The sequence below is a fragment of the Rattus norvegicus genome, chromosome Y (assembly GCF_021556685.1).
Source record: "Rattus norvegicus strain SHRSP/BbbUtx chromosome Y, alternate assembly SHRSP_T2T, whole genome shotgun sequence".
Classification (NCBI taxonomy): Eukaryota; Metazoa; Chordata; class Mammalia; order Rodentia; family Muridae; genus Rattus; species Rattus norvegicus.
The window spans coordinates 22,161,563-22,185,862 of NC_141555.1; the positions used below are offsets into that span (position 1 = coordinate 22,161,563).

The following is a 24,300-nucleotide window of genomic DNA, read 5'->3' on the forward strand; positions in this document are numbered from 1 at the left end:
TTTGGTGTTTCCGCAACCTCGATCATAGTGCCCTATACAGGACAGCAGATGAAGATCTTGTGTGGCACTGTAGATGATTGGGCTATATTATGTTGTGCATGCCATGGAGGGATAGATAATCATTATCCAAAACACTCTTTACTATCCTTCTTTAAAGAATATCCCGTGATCTTTCTAAGGTTACCTCCAGTCTTCCTATACAGGGGGTGCCAAACATTTTTACAGATGGATCCAAAAATGGCTGTTGGACTTATGGGATTAACTATCAAGAGCCAATTTTGTGTCAATATCAACCCGGCTCTCCACAAATAATGGAACTCAAGATTGGGCAGGAAGTGTGTAAAAATTGTTCCTTTCCCTTTAATTTGCTCTCTGATTCATCATATTTGTTAATATAGTTAAGATATTAGAAGTGGCTTGCCCTGTTAAAATTAGTAGTACAGTTTGCTAGCTGCTGAGGGAACTTCAGGAATTGATCTAAAACAGAGGTCACACGTTTTTTGTCCAACATATTAGAACTCATAAAGGTCCAAATATTAGAGCTCATAAAGGTTTGCCTGTTCCTCTAAGTGAGTGAAATGATCTTGTGGATAGATGGACCCGAAAGGAGTTCATCTTCCTAAGCTCATCATTGGATCAATCCCGACAGTTTCATTCAACAATTTCATATGACTACTAAGACCTTAGAGCAGAAGTATCATCTGTATTGAGGAGATGCTCCAAAGATAGTTTAGGATGTCAACAGTGTATCACCTTTCACCATCCCCCTAGTGTAGGTGTTAATCCTTTTGCCCATAAAGTTTTGGCAAATGGATGTACTTACATATCTGGATTTGGGACTCTAAAATACAATCATGTTTCTGTGGATACTTGTTCAGGTGTCATTCTTGCTACACATATGAGTGGAGAAAATGCATGCAATGTTATTGGACATTGCCTATAAGCCTGGGGTGCTTGGGGAAAGCCTCAACACTTAAAAACTGATAATGGCCCAGCATAAACTGCCAAATCTTTCAAATCCTTTTATAAAAAGATGGATGTGCACTTGACGCATGGCCTGCCTTATAATCCCCAACGTCAAGGTGTTGTTGAGCAAGCACATCGTACCTTGAAGGAATGCGTAATTATACAAAAAGGGGGAATAGGCCATGGTAGAACCCCAAAGAAAAGATATCCTTAGCCCCTTTTACTCTTATTTTTTTTTTAAATTTTGGTTGATGATGGCCTTTCTACTGCTGACTGACATCAGTGTCAGGCGGGCACATTGAAAGGTTATATGAAATGGAAAGACATGATCACTGGCTTATGGCATGGACCAGATCCCGTGTTGGCATGGGCAAGAGGTTCTGTTTGTGTGTTTCCTCAGGACCAGCAAGGTCCGTTGTGTGTCCCTGAATGATTGACCAGGAGGTGCAACAAGAATGAAGATCCTGCTCTTGCTGAAACTTCTTGGTGTGACCCAAATGCTGTTCCAAACGGAACCCCGGTGGGGGATACTATCGGTGTTCCCGAGACTCATGCCGTTACATCATGATTTTAAGCCCACTCCTCTAATTTGTCTAAACAGTTGTCAAGTTATCTTCTAGGCAATTGGATGGGAGAATTCAATTTCTTAATGGATCAGGTACATGTAGCCATCCTGACCATGATCTCCACATGTGCAGATACTAGACTGCCTACGGGAATGTCATCTTGGATTGCTGCTGCTATGAATCATCTGAGGGAGTGGGTGTGTATGGGAACCCTAGCTGGACTCTTGCTGCTGGTCTCCCTAGTGACCCTGTGGGGTCTCTGTAGAATGAGGTTTGTTTAGAGGTGGCACATGGTTATGGTGGTACACCTATTTGCAGCCATTGAAGCAGGACAGTCCCCTCAAGCCTGGCTTAAGGTCTTTCAGAAGACCTTGTTGTACCTCACGCCTGAGTATGTGTGAGTGACCCTGCCCAGTGATGGGCAACCTCCCTTCTATCTAAGGCATGGAACCTTGTGGGAGACAAGGTGTCCTAAGACTGATTTAATGAGCAGATGTTCCTAAGACAGGGGGTTGGGGAGGGGTCTCCATGCTCAACAGTGCCTTTGCCTGCTTAAATAATTAAACAAAAAGCGGGATCTATAGCTAGCTGTGAAGTGGCATGCCTAAAAGTTCGCACTGGTTTCTGCCTTCCACCCTCCCAATGGTGAATGCTCCTTGTAGTAAGCAAGTCCTTATGTTGCTATGCCTGCCTGGCCTGCTAGCTTCTGCATAGTGACAGCCTACCTGCATGACCCACATAGCTTTCTGGGATTGTCCAGCACTGGCTATTTAAGTGTGCTTCGGGGGTTCCCCAGGGTCAGAATATTGTATCAAGTTTCCTGAGTAAAACTGCTTGAAGAAGATCTTTATTGGTCATGTCTTCCTTGCTAGTCGAGGTTGGGCATGACAAGGGACTTGGTAAATATTCCTCAATGTGTACTCAAAAATTTTGTTTTCCAATTCCATTCTCTGCAATGATTTTGGACACAAAGGGGGCCCAAGTATAGAGTGAATATAACAGTGTAAATACCTGGTACCTTCTTCAAATGATAAACTCCCAAATCCTTATTTTATCAAAAAATTACCAGACATCAGGCATGCAAAGGAAAACATGGACTTTTGAAATCGATTTCTTTGATTTCAGTACTATACTATCGAGCTTCCAGTATTCCAATGCCCAGACTTGAGGTTTTAGGATGTTTTAACATGATTCTATCTTAAGGCCAAACATAAGATACCGCATGATGGGCAGGGAGAAGGATGGCTTTAGGACCAGTTAAACATCTACTTCAATAGCTTTATAAAAACATGAAGGAGTATTTTTGAAATGGTCATTTGTCAGTATTACGTTCTTGACATAGTTGGGTAGAATCCATGTTAACATTCCACTTCACCACTTAGGTGTAGGAGCCACCAAAATTATATATGTATATATCAGTTAAAAAAACTAGATAAGACTGATGAAGGTAAGAAGTGCATTCTGCCAGGAACCGGATATAAAGATTTCCTGAGAGACACAGATACAGCATGTCAAATACATAAGTGAATGCTAGTAGTAAACCAGTGAAGTGAAAACGGACCCATTGTTCATAAATTTTGAAAAAGGTTAGAGGAGCTGAGGTTGCTTTCAAACCCATACGAACAGCAAGGCCAATGAACCGGATCTTTCTTGTACTAGACCAACATACAAACAAAGTACATGGACTGACCTATTCTAAAAATGCATATGTGGCAGAGGATGGCCGTTTTGGGCAACATTGGAAAGAGAGGCCTTGTCCTCCACAGTTTGTCTCCCAGTTCAAGGAAATGTCATGTGGCAGAAAGACTGGTTAGAGAAGAATGAAATGGAACAGGTAGGGATTTTTAGGGAGGAACCTGGAAAGGAAATAATATATATATACATCTATTTAAAAAAGAAAAAAAACATGAATGATATAAAAGAAAAGAAAGCTGCCAAGTAATCTCACTTATTGTCTCAGAACTCTGAAGTGGTGGTCAGGTTAATACTAGTATAAAGACTGAGATGATGAGGTCTCAAATAGAAGCACTTCTCTCTCCCAGATATCAGTGTCAGTCAAAAAGTACACTATAGTTTTCTAAAGCATTGAAGAGTTTAACTTGAGTTACGGACACAATACTTGTTTTTCCCTTCTTCCTTAGGACCTTTTATTCTTGACAAAAAGAGTATAGATCATTTGCTCTCAGGAAATCAACTGTGCCTTTCATAACACTTGGTTTTGGATTAAAGAAATGAATGATATAAGCACTCTGACATCCAGCAAGCATAAGAACAGGGAAGTCCAGATGCTTCTGAGAGGCTCCCAACTCCTGATTCCCTTATGTGTAAGTGTCAGATCAAGGCTATCTCTTCAGTGATAGCACTCAACCCCTACCAAGAACTCACTGAGCTTTCCAAAGGACCAGATATTTATTCCTTGTTTTTTTTTTATACCAAGACAGAAGGCCAGTTTCCTTACCCCCATTTCCAATCTCATCATCCACTTTGTTATCACTCCCCAATATTCCCAGAATTAGGGGCCAATTAGTAATCCTTAAAGTTACTGAAGGATATCTGAGAAGCAGTTGCAGTCATGACAACAGTTGTGACATCACAGAAGAAGGTATGACTCTCCAGGTTACAAGAGAGTTTTCAGGGAGGGCCTAATGGTGATGTCACTGAGAACTGCCATGGCCTACATCCTGAAGAGCTTTCCTTACATTGACTGGTTCGAGGGTGCCCTTTCCAGGTCCGTCTCCATTGACGCAGAGGAAACCTTTACGTACACCATCTCTCTGAAGCTAGAGAATTCTGTCTACTTCAATAGTGGTTACATGCTCTGAATGGAGTAAGTTGGTCATGGTCTTGGCATGGGTTGAAAAGATTTAGGAACATGGAGTGTAGGAGATTCTTCTAGATAATACTTATATTCCAAGGTTCATTCCTGTGACTCAGTTCAATATTATAGGTATTCTCTGTTTCCCAAAGGCCAGTATTTTCCCTACAGACATTTAATTGTATGAATATTGTATTTCAATTCCTTATTGAAAATTCGTTGATAGGGGACTTTGGAAATATTCCTCAATGTGTACTCGAAAATTCTGTTTTTCAATTCCATTTTCTGCAATGATTTTGGTCACTAAGGGAGGCCCAGCAAAAGAGTGGGTATAAAAGTGTAAATACTATGTACCTACTTCAAATGGTAAACTCCCAAATTTTTATTTTATTGAAAAATTACCAGACATCAGGAAAGCAAAGGACAACATGGACTATTGAGTTAGGTTTCTTGTCGCATTTCATATCAGTACTACACTATCTAGCTTCCAGTGTTGTGAAGCCCAAACGTAAGATACCAGATAATGTGCAGGGAGAAGAATGGCTTGAGGACCAGTTAAAGGTCTACTTCAATAGATTATAAAAACAGGAGGGAGTCTTTTAGAAATTGTCATTTGTGAATTCTACATTCTTGAAATAGTGGGGTATAATCCATGTTAACATTCTTCTCAACTGCATAGCTGTAGGATCGACCAAAAGTATATGTATACATTAGCCAACAAAACTGGATAAGATTGATGAAGGTAATATGTGCATTCTACCAGGAACTGGATATAGATATTTCCTGAGAGACACAGATACAGCATTTCAAGTACAGAAGTGATTGGAAGCAGCAAACTAGTAAACTGAAAACGGACCACTTGTTGGTGAATTTTGAAAAAAAGATTAGAAGAGCTGAAGGTGCTTTCAACCCCATAGGAACAACAATGCCAATGAACCACCACGTTCTCATACTAGACCAATATACAAAGAACGTATATTGATCCTATGGCTCCAAATGCATATGTGTCAGAAGATGAGTTTTGAGCAATATTGGAAAGAGAAGCCCTTTTCCTCTCCTAGTTTGTCTCCCAGTTTAAGGTAATGTCATGCAGCAGAAAGGCTGGTTAGAGAAGAAAGAAATGCAATGGTTAGGGATGTTATGGGCCGGAAACTGGGAAAGGAAATAATATTTTAAATGTAAATATAGAGACATCCAATTAAAAAAATCAATAAATTTCGCTAAAAAATAAAAACCGAATGATATAAAGGAAAAGAAAGCTGCCAAGTAATCACACATATTGACTCAGAAAACTGAAGTGATGGTCAGCGTAATACTAGTGGAAAGTATGAGATGATGAAGTCTCAAATAGAAGCACTTCTTTCTTCCAAATATCAGTGTCAGACACAAACTGCACTATAGGTATCCAAAGCATGGAGGAGTTTACTTGGAGCTAGGGAAACAATACTTGTTTTTCGCTTCTTCCTTAGGACCATTTCTTCTTGACAAAAAGAGTAAAGGTCATGAGATCTCAGGAAAACAACTGTGCCCTTCACAACACTTGGCTTTTGGAAGTAAGAAATGAATGATATAAACTCTCCAGGAACCATAAGAACAGGGAAGTCCAGATGCTTCTGAGGGTCTCCCAGCTCCTGATTCCCTTATGTGGGAAGCTCAGATCAAGGCTATCTCTTCAGCGATAGCACTCAACCCCTATAAATGTCTCACTGAGCTTTCCATAGGACCATATATTTATTTTTTGTTTTTTATACCAAGACAGAGGGCCACCTTCTTTCTCCCTATTTCTGATCTCTTAATCCTCTTTGTTATCACTCCCCAATTTGTCTGAATTAGAGGCCAATTAATAAACACTAGAGTTACTGCAACTGAGAGGCAGTTGCAGTCATGACAACACTTGTGACATCGCAAAAGAAGCTAATGCTCTCCAGGTTACAAGAGTGTTGTCAGGGAGGGCCTAATGGTGATGTCACTGAGAACTGCCATGGCCTATCTGCTGAAGACCTTCCCTTATATTGACCAGATTCGAGTTTGCACTTTCCACGTATGATTCCTGTGACACAGTGGAAAACTTTATGTACTCCACCACTCTAAAGTTACAGATTTCTCTCTGCTTCACTAGTGGTTACGTGCTCTGAATGCAGTAGGTTATTAAGGGGCATGGCATTGGTAAAAATATTTAGGAACATGGAGTGTAGGAGATTCTTCTAGATAATATTTTTATTCTATATGTCACAGGTTCACTCTTGTGACATACACTTCAATTTTCTAGGGTTTCTCCATTTCTCAAAGGTCAGTATTTTCCCTACAGACCTTGAATAGAATGAATATTGTATTTCAATTTCTTATTGTACATTCTTTATTAAGGGACTTTGTAAATATTCCTCAATGTGTACTCATAAAATTTGTTTTCCAATTCCATTTTCTTCAATGATTTTGGTCACAAGTGAGTGTAGCTATAGAGTGAGTATAACAGTGTAAATACTGTGTACCTACTTCAAATGATAAACTCCCAAATCCTTATTTTATTAAAAAAATTACCAGACATCAGGAAAGCAAAGGACAAGATGGACTATTGAATTCGGTTTCTTGTCCCATTTGATATCAGTACTACACTATGATGCTTCCAGTGTTCCTATGGCCAGACTTGAGGGTTTAGGATGTTTTACCATGATTCTTTTTTTTCAGGCCAAATCTAAGATACTGGATGATGGTCAGGGAGAAACATGGCTTGAGGAGCAGTTAAACATCTACTTCAATAGGTTCATAAAAAAAAGGTAAAGTCTATTTGAAATTGTCATTTGTGAATTCTACATTCTTGTCATAGTTCGGCAGAATCCATGTTAACATTCCACTTAACTACATAGGTGTAGGAGTCACCAAAATCATGTGTATAAATCAGTCAACAAACCTATATAAGATTGATGAAGGTAAGAAGTTCATTCTGCCAGGAACCAGAAAAAGATATTTACTGAGAGACACAGATACAGCATGTCAAATACAGAAGTTAATGCTAGTAGCAAACCAGTGAACTGAAAACGGATCCGTTTTTGGTAAACTTTGAAAAAGTATTACAAGAGCTGATGGTACTTTCAACACCTTAAGAACAACTATGCCAATGAACCAGAGCTTTCTCGTACTATACCAATATACAAGGAAAGTACATGGACTGAGCTATGGATCCAACTGCATGTGTGGCAGAAGAAGGCCTTTTTGGGAAACATTGGAAATAGAAACCCTTGTCCTCCCTTGTACGTCTTTCATTTAAAGGGAATGTCATCCTGGAGAAAGGGTGGTTAGAGAAGAACGAAATGGGAATGGTAAGGATCTTATGGACCTGAAACTGGGAAAGGAAACCATATTTGAAATGTAAATATAGAAATCTCCAGTTAAAAAAAGCAATAAAATTTGCTAAAAATATAAAAAAATGAAAGTTATAAAGGAAAGAAAAAGCTGCCAAGTAATCACACATATTGACTCATAAATCTGAAGTGGTAGTCAGAGTAATACTAGTGGAAAGACTGAGATGATGAAGTCTCAACTAGAAGCTCTTCTCTCCCAGATATCAGAGTCAGAAACAAACTGCACTATAGATATCCAAAGCATTTACACTGAGCTAAGGAGACAATACTTGTCTTTGCCTTCTTCCTTAGCACCTTTTTCTTCAGGGGAAAAAGAGTAAAAGCCATGAGCTCTGAGGAGAACAACTGTGCCCTTCCCAACAACTGACTTTTGGAATGAAGAAACTGATTCTATACTTCCAGGAACCATATCAAGCAGGGAAGTCCAGATGTTTCTGAAAGGATCGCAGCTCCTGATTCCCATGTGTGGAACGCTCAGATCAAGGATATCTCTTCGGCGAAATCACTCAAACCCTACACAGGAATCACTGAGCTTTCCATGGACCATTTATTTCTTCCTTTTTTATACAAAGACAGAATGGAAGCTTCCTTCCCTTTTATCTCCCTCGCAAATGGCTGTTTATCCAGAATAAGAGGTCAATGAGTTAAACCTAGAGGTCCTCAAAGAATATCCAAGAGGCAGTTGCTGTCACCATGACACCTGTGATATCACAGAAAAGCTAGGGCTCTCCAGGATACAAGAGAATTTTCCGGGCGGGCCTAATGAAGATTTCACTGAGAATTGTCATCGTTGAACATGAACTGTTGAACATCTTTCCTTACATTGACCAGATTTGAGGGTGCCCTTGCAAGAGTGTCTCATGTCACACACTGGAAACCTTTACATACTATATATCTCTAAAGCTGGAGACCTCTCTTTTCTTCATTAATAGTTACATGTTCGGAATAGAGAATGTTGGTCAGGGGCTTGGCATGGATAAAAAAGATCTAGGAACATGGTGTGGAGGAGATTCTTCTGGATACTAATTCCACTCCCAGGGCCATTCCTGTGAAATACAGTTCAAGTTCCTAGGTTTTCTCTGTTTCCCAAAGTCCAATATTTTCTCTCCAGACATTTAGTTGAATGAATATTGTATTACATTTTCTTATTGTACACTTTGAAAGGGAACTTTATATATGTTCCTGAATGTGTACTCAAAAAATCTCTTTTCCAATTTAATTTTTTGCAATGATATTGGCAACAAAGTGGGCCCAGCTAAAGCGTGAATATAACAGTATATTTATTGTATACCTACTTCAAATGATAATCTCCCAAATCCTTATTTTATACAAAAATTACCAGCCATCAGTAAAGCTAAGGACAGCATGGACCCTAGAATGCGGTTCTGAATTTCTTTGGGCTTGAAAATTTTTGCCTACAAAGTCTTGTGGGTGTATTTGTGTGTTTATCCCTCCACTGGTGGTCCTTCCGGGCTACAGGAGTTGGCCTCTTAATGTTCCATATCACAAATGTAAGTCACAGCTTAAGTCATCCTATTGATTTGTGGGTACCTCCATTATCCCAAGTCTCTTTCTCTTCCTGGAGGTTTCTCCCACCTCCTCATCTTTAAAAGTTCAAGGTTTCCTTTCTTTCTTATGACTATCGGGTCATATCTCCTGTCCCTTCCCACACAGGATCAATTCTCCTCTTCCTTCCTTCTCCCATCTAGTTCCTTCCCTCAATCTGCCTCCAAGACTATTGTATTTCCCATTCTACATAAGCGTCAATCATATGCACTTGGGCCATTCTTCTTGTTTATCTTCTTTGTATCTATGAGCTTAGTGGAGGATGTCCTGTAGTTTATGGATAATATTACTTATAATTGAGGAATTTGAAAAACCCTGCTGAATCATATTTTTATTGTAGTATGTTAAAATTGAAAACTATAATTTAGTATGAGTGAATGTCAGGAGGAGAAAATTTAAGTAAAAAAAAAAAAACTTAAAACATAGATCAAATCACAGATTTTAAAAATTGACCTAATAATAAAAATCTCTATTATCATAAGGAATTATTATTTCACAGGCAATTTTTTAAGTGGTACCATAAATTTGGCAGACAAAAGATGTTTTCACCAAATAATTATGGATAATGTGACTAAGATCAAATAAGATAAATATATTGTTTTCATTTTGATATCACTTACTGGCATTTTTCTTCAAACATGATGTATATAGCATTAAACATTATGGCATTAGTTTTAAATTTTCATATTTATTTTAACCTAACCTGTAAAGTAACAGGTTGCCTTTTGTTATTTTTGTAGACATTCAACCTCATCCTCGCATACTCCGTTCTTTATTCCCACCTGCCCTATGTCCCTCAGTACTTATACTAGTCTGTCTCATTATTCTTACTTCTACATTCATATCCCACATGTTCAATATCTTCCATACCACACCGTTTTAAACCCTACATTCTAATCTCTGCGACCTATTCCAGTTAAATAAACTCAAACCACCCACAGCTTCACATAAATACAAGTATATTAAAGGGAGCTTCTTTGATCTATATAAGAAAGGACACATGTTACTTGCCTTTCTGAGTCTTTGTTACCTTTCTCGGTATATTTTCTAGTTACATCTATTTTTCTGAAACCATGGTAGTTTAGTTTTCCTAGGGGAGAATGAAGTGGCATTGTGTATATTGTCACATTCTTATGTATCTACATATAAATGAACATTCCTTACTATTCTCAATAAAACAGCAATAGATTTCATTGTGAATAACTATGAGAAGGCTCAGATAGAGAAGTCAAGATTAATTACTAAAAAACTAAGAAAAATTTTTCAAAGATAAAAATAACTAACATATTTGTGGTTATATTAACTAGAGCGGTATATGTTAAAGTTAATAAAGGATGTGGTATTTATAATATTTTTATACTAATTAAAAATGTAGAATATTCAATACTTTAAAGAATACTTATAAAATTGTCCATCACTAAGTGATATTTCCACTAAAAATGTAATCTTTTTATAAAACACTTTGGATATATATATATATATATATATATACACATATATATACATATAATTTATATATACATTTTGGTTATATACACACACACACACACACACACACACACACACACACACACATATATATATATATATAATTTACCTTCAAAATAAAGGACATTAAGAAGTTACTGTCATAAAATAAAATAACAACACCAAAGACATGTTATATGAATAAAAAATACACTTGGAGTTATTGAAAACCTCTCCAGTTAAATTAAAAGACTTAGAAAAAAGATAGCATTTTAATAGAAATGCACATGTCAAACAGGATACAATAAAATACTCAAACTCTACTATAATGGTTACTATGCATTCCTATGAGCTAAGGTTTCATCAAAAACATGGTACATGAAGAGAATGTATATATCAGAAAAATAAATTCACGTTTAGCATAGTAACTTTCTTCATAAAACACAACCAGACACTTCTCTATTTTGTTGCTTAAAATGTATGTACAAAGCTCGGCTTTTGATTATAACACTAATATTTCAAAACTATCATTAAATATGCAAAGATCCTAACACAAAACATAGGGTTTTCAGGGCAACCATACAAACTTAAGAAGGAAAAGAAAACACTTTTAAGTGCATAGATATGCGTAATGAAGTCCTCAGCTAACCAGTAAAATATGAGTCAAATTTATTGATCTATATAGTCCATAGAATACTCTCTCCCAGTTCTTTATTCCTTAGCATATGTTATTGCTTATCTTTCTCTGTTTCTTATCTTCTGAGAGCAGGTGGTGTTTCTCACAAAATTATTTTAAATCATCTGATCTTCATTCCAACAAATAGAAGCTGTTTACAATAGAGTAAAACCAATTAAAAGTTCTCATTCTTTATTGTGCAAAATTTATATTTGATTTTGTATGCTTAATTTGCTTCTACACCTTAGTGATGACCATTCAACACTAGCCTGAAATCCACCATTCTTTATTCAAAATGTAAAAACTAATCACAGAAAATCCTTCAAAGTATTTTTACATGTTTATTTAATAAAAATTTAGCTTATAGTTTAAGGGGAATAGTGATGGAAAACATCTTTTCATGCATTTTTTGGTGTCTTCACATTATTTTATAGCTAAGACATTTCATTAGAAACAAGATAACGTTATTAACATCTTACTAAAATCAGAATTTTTTTCTTTGTATAATACTCAACTTATTCTTGAACATTTTTGAGATAGTGTTTCTTTTATATCCCTGGCAGACTCTCTCTCTCTCTCTCTCTCTCTCTCTCTCTCTCTCTCTCTCTCTCTCTCTCTCTCTCTCTCTTTCCCTGTAGACCAAGCTGGCCTCGAACTTTGAGTTATGCCTGCTTCTGCTCCCCAGTGCTAAGATTAAAGGCCTGTGCCATCACACCCCGTGTTTTTCTACATCTTTAAGAAGCTCTTGTCTGATTATATTCCAAATCTTATGAAGTTAGTTCCCTAAAGTACCTAGAAGAAATCCAATACCAAAAATATATTTTGAATATCTAAGTCCCTCTTCCTGAGGTCCTGATTCATCTAGTCACCTAGCAAGCTTTCTGAAGGAACTGAAAACAGCAAATTTTTGCTTTCATTACAGGAATAAAGAAAAGGCCTGTTCACTGAACAATCTCATGATATCATGGAACAATTCTTCCAACACTACAAAGTGAAATCTCATAAAGAGACTGTTACCAGAAGCCACAGTTTGTTACCTTCTATTTTGTTGTGCACACTGTGACCATCATTTCATTATAACCAGGTTGAACCCAAAGGTATTCTCTGCCCCAAGGATCCATTTCTATTATATTGTCATATTCAGCCATGATCAGTTAAATTTAAGCACCGACCACACCAAAGTGAGGATTTATAAAATATCTAACAGAAACATGGGAAGAAATGCTACAAAAATAAATTTATAAATAATAAACAAAAGTTCTTTTACTTGTTGTAACACAACATCTATCCATTTTCATTGTGTTGATTGGTTCTGTGTATATTCACAAGCCAAGAAAATTGTATTTAAGCCAGGAAACAACTTGTGAGATTTAGTTCTCTCTATTATTTAGACTATGAAGACTAAACTTAGATATCAATGCTTAATAGAAAGCAACTTTCCATGTTGTGTCATTTCACTGTTCCTCAGATTTTTTTGTATAATTGAAAAAGTATAGCTAAATCTTGTTCTTTACTATTTTTCCCACTCCATTTAAATTTCTACTTTAATTCTGAGTAATAAGTCACAATGGGATCTGATTACATATATTGTCCACATACGTATTTTTCGAAAAATTACAAGGCAAAATTTTACATGCTAGAAAGTACACTTTTGAGAGTACATTATATTGGAAATTTAATTCATCCTTTTTCATTTGTTTTCTCTGAATGTCTATTATTTACTAATTTGTTTTAAATTTTTAGATAATTGTCTGTGTTTGTTTGTGTGTGTGTGTGAGTGCCAGTGTGTATACATACATACATATGTATATTTGATAATTCAAATATAATACTAGAGAAAGTTGATTGAGTGATATTGATAATTTATTGACGCAGTGAATTTTTGTATATGCTGTATATATTACCTTGAAAATATTTCTGTGTATTTTTTCAAAAGCAATTTTTAAATATGTATACTAGATCAAACCTACTAATTGCAGTTTTAGCTTTTTCCACACTAATTTTATCTCATTAGATGTCTAGAAAGAAATACAAGGATGCATGAATCTTAACTCCAACTGTAGGTAGAATCAGTGATATACCTTTCTTTTGCTCATCTTTAATTCATAAATTATATAGTTAATTTGCTCTAATCATATTAGAAACCTGTGTCACATTATATATACGTATTCGTTGATAACTTCCTCATGTCAACAAACATTGAGAATTATTGATTTATATATATTATTACGAAATCTAAGAACATTCAGTGTCTTCCATAATCAACTACCATATGCATGAATATTAGGACCATTTCCTGATTGACGCGATTAACAAAAATTATTTGATGTACCAATCCTGTAAACATATTTTGACATTAGCCATCAGAATTTTTTCAAGGAGTTGTCTAACTTTTAGTAAAGGGAAATATAGTAAAATTGAATCACAAATTATGTCAGTTTTTTTCATTCTATATTCCTATAAATTGTAAAATACAGTTTTGTTCAAATAGGTCATAACAAAAAGGGACATATGGGCTATAGACAGCAAAAAAGACCAAAGGAAAGTAATACCAAACTCTAATATTTGTGCCAATATCAGAAATGGGAAATAATATTTTACTATTAATTTAATTATACAAAATGTCATTTTTATTTAATAATTTTTCCTGAATATTTTATATATTTTCAGTTCAAATGTTATCTCCTTTCCTCCCTCTCCCATAAACCACCCCTCCAGCTTCTTTGAGGATATTCCCATTCCCACCCACCCACATCAACCTCAGTGCCCTGGAATTACCCTTCACTGGGGAAACAAGTCTTCATAGGCTTAAGGACTTTTGTCCTTCCAATCATGCTGGACAGTGCATTTCTCTACCACACATGTGGCTGGTATCATGGGTTCCCCATTCTGTACTCACTAGTGGGTTGTTTAATCCCCCGAATTTCTGGTGAGATCTTGTTGATTGATATTGTTGTTTTTCCTGGGGTTTTTCAAATCCCTTCAGCTCATTACTATTTTCTCTAAAACCTCCATTGAAACCCCCTTGTTTGATCCAACGGTTAGCTGCAACCATCCTCATTTATATCAGTAGGGATCTGTCAGAGCCTCTAAGGAGTCATCAATACCTGACTTCTATCAGCAAGGATTTGTTGGCATCAGCAATAAAATATGTATTGTGTGACTGCATATTGGATGGATCCCCACGTGGGGCAGTCTCTGGATGACCCTCTCTTCAGTCCCTGCTTAACTCTTTATCATTCTATTACCTCCAATGAATATTTTGTTTTCCCTTCTTAGAAAGAATGTAGCATCCACATTTTGGACTTCCTTTTGCTTGGCCTTCATATGACCTGTGGATTCTTTTTTATGCATTCCACACTTTTGGGTTGATACACACTTCCAATTAGTTTATACTATTTGTGTTCTTGCCTCACACAGAATGGTAATTTCTAGTTCGGTCCTAAGAATTTTCTTCAAACATTGCTTTTGACAGCTTAGAAGTACAGGTGTGTAAATGTACCACATTTCCTTTATCCATTATTGTGTTGAGGTATATCTGGGTTTTTTCCAGCTTCTGACAAATATGTATAATATATATATAGTACATATATATATTGTATATATGTGTATATGTATAATATATATAGTATAATATATGTATATATATATGTATATATATGTATACATATGTATATATATGTATGTATATATATAATATAATATATATATATATATATATATATATATATATATATATATATATATATATATAAATTGTTGCTACCAACTTATAGCATCATGTGTCCTTGTTATATGTTGGAGCATCTTTTGGGTATATACCCATGAAGTGGTATTGCAGGATCCTCATGTACTACAAATTTTGTGAGAAAATTCCAGACTGATTTCCAGAGTGGTTATACCAGCTTGCAATCCCACCAACATTGGAGGAGTCTTCCTCTTTCTCCACATCTTTTAGGTACCATTTTTCAACTGAATTTGTTTTTATCTTAACCATTCTGATTGGTGTACTGTGGAATCTCAGGATTTTTTTTTATTTCAATTTACCTGATGGCTAAGGATGTTGATATTCCTCAGTTAAGAATTCATTGTTTAGGGGTTGGGGATTTAGCTCAGCGGTAGAGCGCTTGCCTAGCAAGAGCAAGGCCCTGGGTTCGATCCTCAGGTATGAAAAAAAGAAAAGAAAAAAAAAAGAATTCATTTTTTAGCTCTGTATACCATTTTGAAAGGACTATTTGATTCCCTGTAACATAGTTCCTTGAGTCTTTGTATAGATTGAATTTAGCCCTCTATCATATGTAGGATTGGAAAAGATCTTCCATAAAAGAGGTAAAACAAAAGCCAACATAAACATTAAAAGTTTGAAAATAAAACAAAAGAAAAAGAACTTGTGTATGTTTCAGAACAGGAGCACTGAAAAATGAGCTAATTCTGGTCAAGTTGAAACCTACCGTGGCAAGCCGGAACTAGAATTAAGAGCGGCAAGACATAGACAGGAGAGCAGTGACAGGAACATGGCCAGGCCTCAGAGATAAGGCTGGTCCTTTATAGGGGCACAGAATGAGGAAAGAAAATATTTCAAATAAAGCAGCACCTTGCCTTTCTGCTCACTTCAGTAATCCCATCCTCCAATAACCCCCATTTAGGGACTAAAACAGAAGAGTTATGGTATGAATGTCCCTCACTTCCCGTTTACTTTTAACCCTGCCCCCAAAATCAGGAAATTCCAAACTTTCTAACTTCCAAGAACAAAAATACAGCCCCAGGTATAAGGAGGTCCTGAGGACCAATTGACAAACTGCAAAATGTGAGAGTAGAGAAGGAGGAGATGTCTCATTCAACATAGCAGAAGTGTGACTGCCCAAGGTGAGAAGAGAAAAGTCAACCATATCAGGTAAACCAGGTCTGCTTCTCACAACATTTAAGTCATTTATATTATCCTTTCCTTTATAAAAGAAATGATTTATTTGGCTTACATTCCAGAATTTAAGAGTCAGTGATGGATGATATCAGAGCAAAGATACACAGGGAGAGGTTGCTGAAAGATTACATATCAGACCACAACAGGAAGGTGGAGAAAACAAGATTGAAATAGCTTCAGTCCTTTGAAACCTCAAAGTAACCCCTAAGTACATACCTCCTGCAACAAGGACATACCACCTAGTGAGATTGCAATTTTTGGGCATTTACATTATTCTTAACTATACTTATTTCAAATCACTTTCCAGATCATTCTTCGTTTTGAATGAAGCTGATTTATCCTGCAATGTGTCTGTACTATCTTCTCTTCCTAATATTGGCTTTCAACATGGGGATAATAGATGGTTCTGGATGCATAGAGGATGTTTTTATTCCTATATATCTCTCCCTTTACGTACTATATATGTAGTGACATTTCAAAGAGTTTCATTTGGAGAATGTATAAATGGTTGAGCTTAAATATACGGTTTAAACCTCTATTGACATTTTTTAGAAAATATTAGGTATCCATTATTTGTTAATAATTTCTTCTCTCATATGATAAACAAACAATAAAATTTTACTCTAATCAAAATAATTCTCTATAATTTTAATATCCAAAGATACAGAAGAACATTAAGATAATGTGGAATATTAAATCAGCTGAACTGCATGTTCATTTATTTAAGAATAGGAAGAATCATTGACATGTTTCTGGAACATAAAATAGGAAAAAAATACCAAAGCATTGAATAAATAGTGGCAGAAGAACAGGGACATTTTGTTAAATATAGTTTACCTTCAGGTCCATTGCTTTCTTTTATCTAGTAAAAATTCATTTTTTCTTTTCTTTTTTTTTTTTTGGAGCTGGGGATCAAACCCAGGGCCGCGCTAAATCCGCTGAGCTATATAACCAAACCAGGAATAATTCAATTTAAATACTCTTTTTCAGTATTTTTCATCCTTTCATTGACTCTACTTTCAAAGCTCTATCCCATAAATAGCATGATTGTTAAATTTAAAACCAAGAATTTTGTGTGTGTCAATCACTTTCTGTATTTCCTTATTTGTGGTTTATTCTGTTCCCAATGGCCATGTTTTGTTGAAGTCATGAAGAATTTCTGGCTCATTTGATGAAAATTTTCTGAAAACATATGTTATTAATAGTTGTAAAATGCTGTGCATATGTTTAATAGTGCTGTATATTATAGTTAAAAATCATTTGGATAAAGAATTTTTCCATGAATATCGTAACACACTAAAAAACTAAAGGGAAAACGTAGAAGCACTAGATATTAATTATATATTTTTACTCTTCTAGATTTTGCAACTTTACACAATATGAGCAAATCACTTCTTTCTGTGAAATTCATATTCATGAGCTTTATATTCTAATCAAACTCCTGTGTCAGCTCCCATAAAGTTGGATTAAATGCTAATTGTAATACAAAATGTTTGTAGTAAGTAAATGGGAAAATTATTTGACTGCATGTATTAAACAAGCATGTAATGTAAGCATAGGTTTTCTCTTAATGAAATAAGAACTACCAGATATAACGTGAAAAATACATCTATTAAAGTAAATTCTTGTTATATCACAGCTATTAATTCATGGTCTGATTAATGGCTTAAATCACCAAACCTTAACAGTAAGTAGGAATTTCTAGTGAATTAGAGGTTCTCTCAAGCATCTTCATGTAACTCGATCTAAAATATATTACTTTAAAATTCTCCTAAATACACTTATCATAAAATTTCCACATCAAAAATAAATCCAAAAATTTTCATTTGCTCAAAACAAGACATTGTCTTTCTTTACTTCCTGCCCTCCCCAAAATCAGTCTACTACCAAACTCATAAATTTCCAACATAGCTCTCTGATTCATATCTTTTTCATTACTACTGACACTACTTCCAGATTGACTTCAAAAACATCCTTCAAATCATTCTCTGTATCATTTCATAATACATAAGTAACGAGAGTCACTTACTATACACATAGTGAGTTAAACAAACTTATTTAAAACTATTCAATGATTTCTAAGACATTTTCAGTAAATAAGAATTATATCTTTAATATTGTTTCTATATTCCCAAATGTGACATTGCCTAAGCTTCAGCTTTATTTGGACTGCTCTTCTATCTCTTTATCAATACAAACTACTCTCATATTTACTTTTTGGATATGTCAAGGTCTTTGTCCTTTTATCGTCCTTATATTTACTGTGATTTTGCCCAAATATAGTTCAATTATTTTCCATCTAATTTAACTTAAATGTCACTTCCTTAGGACAATCTCCATGACCTTATTTCTAAAATAGATTCTTCAATTATTTGCATACAATCAACTCCAACACACTGATTTATGCATTCTTTTCTTTCTTTTTTCTTATATTTTTTCTTTCTTTTTATAAAAGAAAGTTCATAATACTTTTTATTCATTCCTAATCTATGCCACTATTATGGAGCCTGGTACATTAATGGAGATTTATTATTTATTACATGATTCAGTAAGTTATAAAAATAAACTTTATACTATTCTTCGTTTTAATGAATATGCATTCCATGCATTGGTTAAACCATCATGAAGTAATTATATGAGTTCATATATATATATTACAATTCAATGACCTAGATGACATTACCTAAACATTTTTATTTGTCAACGATAGTCTATTTCATATTCAACAACAATACTTTGTTGACTGACCAATTATCTCAGCTAGGAATACATTTGACATGAAAGAATAATATACCTAATTTTAATTCATAGCACCCATGTAAATGTGCCAGGTGACATTCATTTGTGGTCCCATCTCTGAAGATACAAAGAGAGGATAATTCCTAGTGACTTATTGATCACAGAGTCAAATTTAAACATAAACCATTTGAAGAAATGATGCTACCCTAACTGTTGGTCTGTATATAGCTGAGTGCCAATTGATCCATTTCTATCTCTTTCTTCAAAGTTCAAGTCCACGACCATCAAGGAAATCTATATAAAACCATATATGCAGAAACCAACAGAAGGGAAAATGTCAGAAAGTGCTTAAAACACATTTGCACAGGAGAAAATTTTCACAACAAAATGCCAATGGTTCTGGCTCTAAGATCACCGGTCAATATATGAAATCTCAACAGTCTGAACATTTTCTTTAAAGCAAAGTACACTGCCAATAGGACAAAACAGAAATCTACACATTTGGGAAAGACTTTAAACAACCCTATATCTGGTTGAGTGCCATAATAAAAAATATAGAAATAATTCAGAAAGGTAAACATCCACACAACCAAGTAACCCAACTTTTAAAATGGGTTAGAGAGCTAAACCAAGAATTCTCAACTGAGGTATCTCAGTAGCTGAGAAACACGTAAAGAAATGTTCAACATCCTTAGTTATCAGGAAAATGCAAACTGAAATGAACTTGAGAGTCTACATTACACCAATCAGTGTGACTAAGACAAAAAACTAATGAAGTAGCAGAGTAGGCTATGATGTAGAGAATGTGGAACACTCCTCCACTGCTGGTGGGATTGGTACCTATACAACCACTTTGGATATCAATGTGGAGGATCAGAGAATATTACAAATAGCATTGCCTGAAGACCCGGCTTTACCTCTCACTTCAACGCAAATACTCATACATGATTCACATGTAACATTGACATGTGATTGAACATGTTCATGGCAGCATTACTTATATTAGTCAAATGCTGGAAACAATCGTGATATATGTCCACTCAACTGAGGAATAAATACAGAAAGTGTGCTATATTTAAACAAAGAAATACTACTCAGGTATTAAAGATGACGAAACCAAGAACTTTGTAGGGAAAGGGATGGACCTGGAAATTAATGAAGTAACAGAGATCGAAAAGGACATGACATGGGATGTACTTAGTGAGAAGTGGAGGTTAGCCCATAAAGATCAGTATACCCAATGCACAAATCATTTATCACATGGAGGGTAAAATGTTCCAAGGCCAAACTGCGGATTCTTGAAACCCACTTAGAAGTGAGACCAAAATGATAATGGAAGACAGAGGAATAGAGGGTCCTTGCTAGAAGTAGAGAAGGATGGACAAAATGGGGGGAGTAGAAACAATATAAAGCAAAAAGAGGGAAAATCTAGAGGAAAATTGGAGTAAATATCAATAAGCATCAGTGGTGCGTGGTGAACTTAGGTATCCCACAGGATTTCACAGATGCCAGGGATGCAAGAGGGTCCCATAAGTTTCCAGGGATGATGGTAGTTGAAATACTAAGGAGCAAACAGATAGAACCACAAGAGTCTGCCTTCTGCAGCTAGACATGCCCACCTGTGAAGAGAAGGTGATGCCCACAAAATTCAAAATCTTTAACGTATAAATGCCCAAAGTCTAAAAAAAAATGCAAAGACAAAAAAGGAGTAGAGACTGAGGGAAAGGCAATCCCGAGACCACCCGACCAGAAGAACAATTTCATCCACAGACTCCAAATCCTCAGACTATTCCTGATGTCAAGATGTACCTGCAGATAAGACCCTAATAAGTCTGTCCTCTGAGGGGCTCTGCCATCACCTGATGGTGACAGATTCACATACAGATGACCATTTGACAGACCTGAGAGCCAGAAAAGCATGGTTAGGGGATTGCCTGAAGGATCTGAAGGGGATTGGAGCCCAATATGATGTACAACACTATCAATTAAATTTACCCTTCAGAGGCTCAGGACATTTACCACAAATAAGTATATACTTGGGCCAGTCCATGGCTTCTGCTACATAGATCGTAGAGGATATGGAGGAGACAACTGCCTCATCTTCCATCTCTGGGAACGCAGTCAATTGGTACTGTGGAGACGTCATATTCCAGAGAAGGGGGATGGTAGAGGACAAAAGTGGAAGTGGGCATGTAGGTGGGGGAGCACCATCTTAGAAACAAAGAGGATTTGAATGGCTTGGGTGGTTCAAGGAACAAAGACAAATTTGGGAAATGACATTTGAAATGTAAACAAGTAAATAAATTATTGTACACATATAATGTTTATAATATAATACATTTATGTTTCCAAGAGGGACATTCACATCTCCCTCCTTAAGGTCTATACAGTCATTATCTGTACTACAGGTTTACTGAAAGGTGAAATCCATAATTTTTGAGATGTACTTACTATTGAAAATTTAAATAGATAAACCCAAATAATATTTTATCTTCTGTCCCTGTACTTATAATAAATTGTTTTTAACCTTGATAAAAATTTTAAAAAATTGTTTCTACTCCATTAGGTTTCCATTCTATGACTCAAATTTCTCTCAGTTTTAGCTGTACATATCTATCTTTCCTCCATTGTTGCACTCTTCCCTGTCTCTTCACATTTGACATTCCTGTACCTGACAGTGTCCCTCAGCAATTCATCACTACATGTGTACTTCCCATAATGAGGACAGCACACTCTAAACTGATCATACAGAAACACAGTTTTCTGAATTAACATTCAAGTTAAAGTGAATAAGTATCCCATTTTCCCTTTTTGATCTGGGTTAAGTCATCTATGATGACTTTCTCAAGAAACATTCACTGTCTTGAAAATTACATGCTTTCCTTTTTCTAGTCTGTCAATGCACTATATTTTCCTTATGCATTCATTTGTTAAAGAACAACTTGCATATTTCCAAATTATCAAGTGTCTCTATACTAGAATAAATCAACATTTGGATATATGCCCTCGATTTATACATTTAGGTGTATCCATTTCTACATTCATGAAGAAATATACAGATTTCTAAAGTTGCTGTAGAAGTTTGTGTTCCCACCAGGAGAAAAGCAATGCTCTCCTCTCTCCATAACACAGTAAAGATAAGTAGGCTCATGTGTTATTAAACTAAGGTTTCTGAAAGGGATGAAAAAATTTCAGAATAATTTTGATTTGCATTTCTGTCATTTATAAGGGTGATATGTATTTTGCATTAGATTCTTAGTCATTCAAGTTTCTTCAATTGTGAATATTTTGTTTAGATATGTACCCAATTAATTATTTTTCTGGATATACAGTGTTTTAGTTTTTTCATTATGATTTATAGAAACCCATTGTTTAACGTGTACATGCAAAAATGTTTACTATATTTGAAAATAGCCACTTTAATTTACTAAAGTCAAATTAGATAATGTGCTCTCACTAAACTCACAGAATTGGCAGATCTCTTGGTACTAACAGAATTCATTAGATTACTTTATGAAACATTCCTATATAATAAAACATTCTCTATGTATATAATATTGAGGAATGTACTTTAATTGTTTTATTTTTTTGAGAATTTCCACCAAAATTTTTGACGATAATTTTTCCATTTATTTTACCTACATCACTATATTTCTTTGAATCCTTTCTTTGTATATCTTCTACATTAAAATACTGTTTAATAAGCCCATGATGATCCCTTACAAAAATCGTTCAACCCTCCAACAGAAGACATTAACTGCCCATAGTGTTTCAGTTAGGAGTAACATCTTCAGGCATTTACACTGCATCATGGACTGTTGACTCGCTTGAAGCTGTGCAGGTGCTATGTGTCATGAGGTGAGCACTCTGTGTATCCAGAAGAAAGGATTTCCCTATGATCACCCCACATTTTGGGCACGTACAGTCTCTTTGCACTTTGTTTCAGGGTGGTCTTTGAGCCTTGTGGAAGGGGTATAACATGTATATCCAACTCATCATGGCTGAAATCAATAAAATGAGAACAACAATATAATGAATGAAAGGAAGAGTTCATTCATGGAAAGTATTAACAAGATTGGTGTAACCTCTGGCCAAGTTAGTTAAAGAAAGGGTAGAATTAAGAAAATTAAAGAGAAGGGAGGAGAGTGGAGAAAAGACTTTTTATATTTACAGTCCCAAATGTAGAATATTTTTAAACCATTAATGATTTACTGGATGTATTGAATGTACCAACATTAAATCACCTCTATATGCATAATTTAAATAGCACTATACTGAACAATGATACAGAGTCGGGCATTTAATATCTCCCTCCTAAAATACCATAGTACCATATGTATTCAGTTTAAAATTTTGATTAGACATTTAAAAAGCATTGAAAGTTTCTTAGATCATTCCATAAAGTAGACAAAATTATTGAATACATTAACATTCTGTTTTGATTCTTGTATTATCCAACAATTGACAGAAAACAAACGAGAGAGAGTGAGGAAGGGGGGAAATGAGGTAAACAGAAAGGTACAGAGAGAGGGAGAAAGAATTACAAACGACTGACAGAAAAAATGGAAGACTGAGTATTAGAGAGTAATTCACACCGATGCACATATACTCTCAATAACATTCTTGTGAACAAATTCAAGACGACATTAAAAATAATCTTCTACAAGGTAAGCTTTCTTAAAATATCAAACATACAAGTCAGATTTAACACACACACACACACACACACACACACACGCATATATATCTCAAGTCTACTTCTAATCTGATCTTTGTGGTAGGGTGTTATATCTTTAACACAGAACTTTAATCAAATCTATTATTTATTTTTATTTTTTAACTCATCTGCAGATACATCTTCTTTAAGAATGAATCCTTCTCATTGTAGACCAGAGAAGAGACCTGCAGTTACATGATTAATAAACATCATTGGAAGACATCAAAGCAAAATGTAAAAGTGTGAATGGAAAAAATATTTTAGGACAGTGTTTTGCAAGAAACTTCTTTCATAGACAGTCTTTGAAGGAGAGCCCTGTAATTTTGAATTTCATATTTGACTTTTCTAGTACTCTGACTAGAATGTATTCACAACTGTTTGGGATTTTCTTGGCAAATAACCAGTTTGGGAACAGAACTCAATTCATCATATGGTCTGCTGTCTATGTTAATATTGCTACAGTAAGAAAAAATTCTGCTAAAACTCTTCATCTGATTTTCATACAGCA

The 24,300-nt window shown here is 35.3% G+C and overlaps 1 long non-coding RNA gene across 1 annotated transcript; it reads left to right on the top strand.

Annotated features, from left to right (window-relative positions):
- Window positions 1-4,185: 4,185 nt before the first annotated feature.
- LOC120099673 (uncharacterized) lies at window positions 4,186-24,025 on the top strand. Its single transcript, NR_190834.1, is given in 3 exon segments — window positions 4,186-4,359; window positions 7,033-7,121; window positions 23,927-24,025. It is a non-coding gene; the product is annotated as an uncharacterized LOC120099673 (long non-coding RNA).
- The last annotated feature ends 275 nt before the right edge of the window (window positions 24,026-24,300 follow it).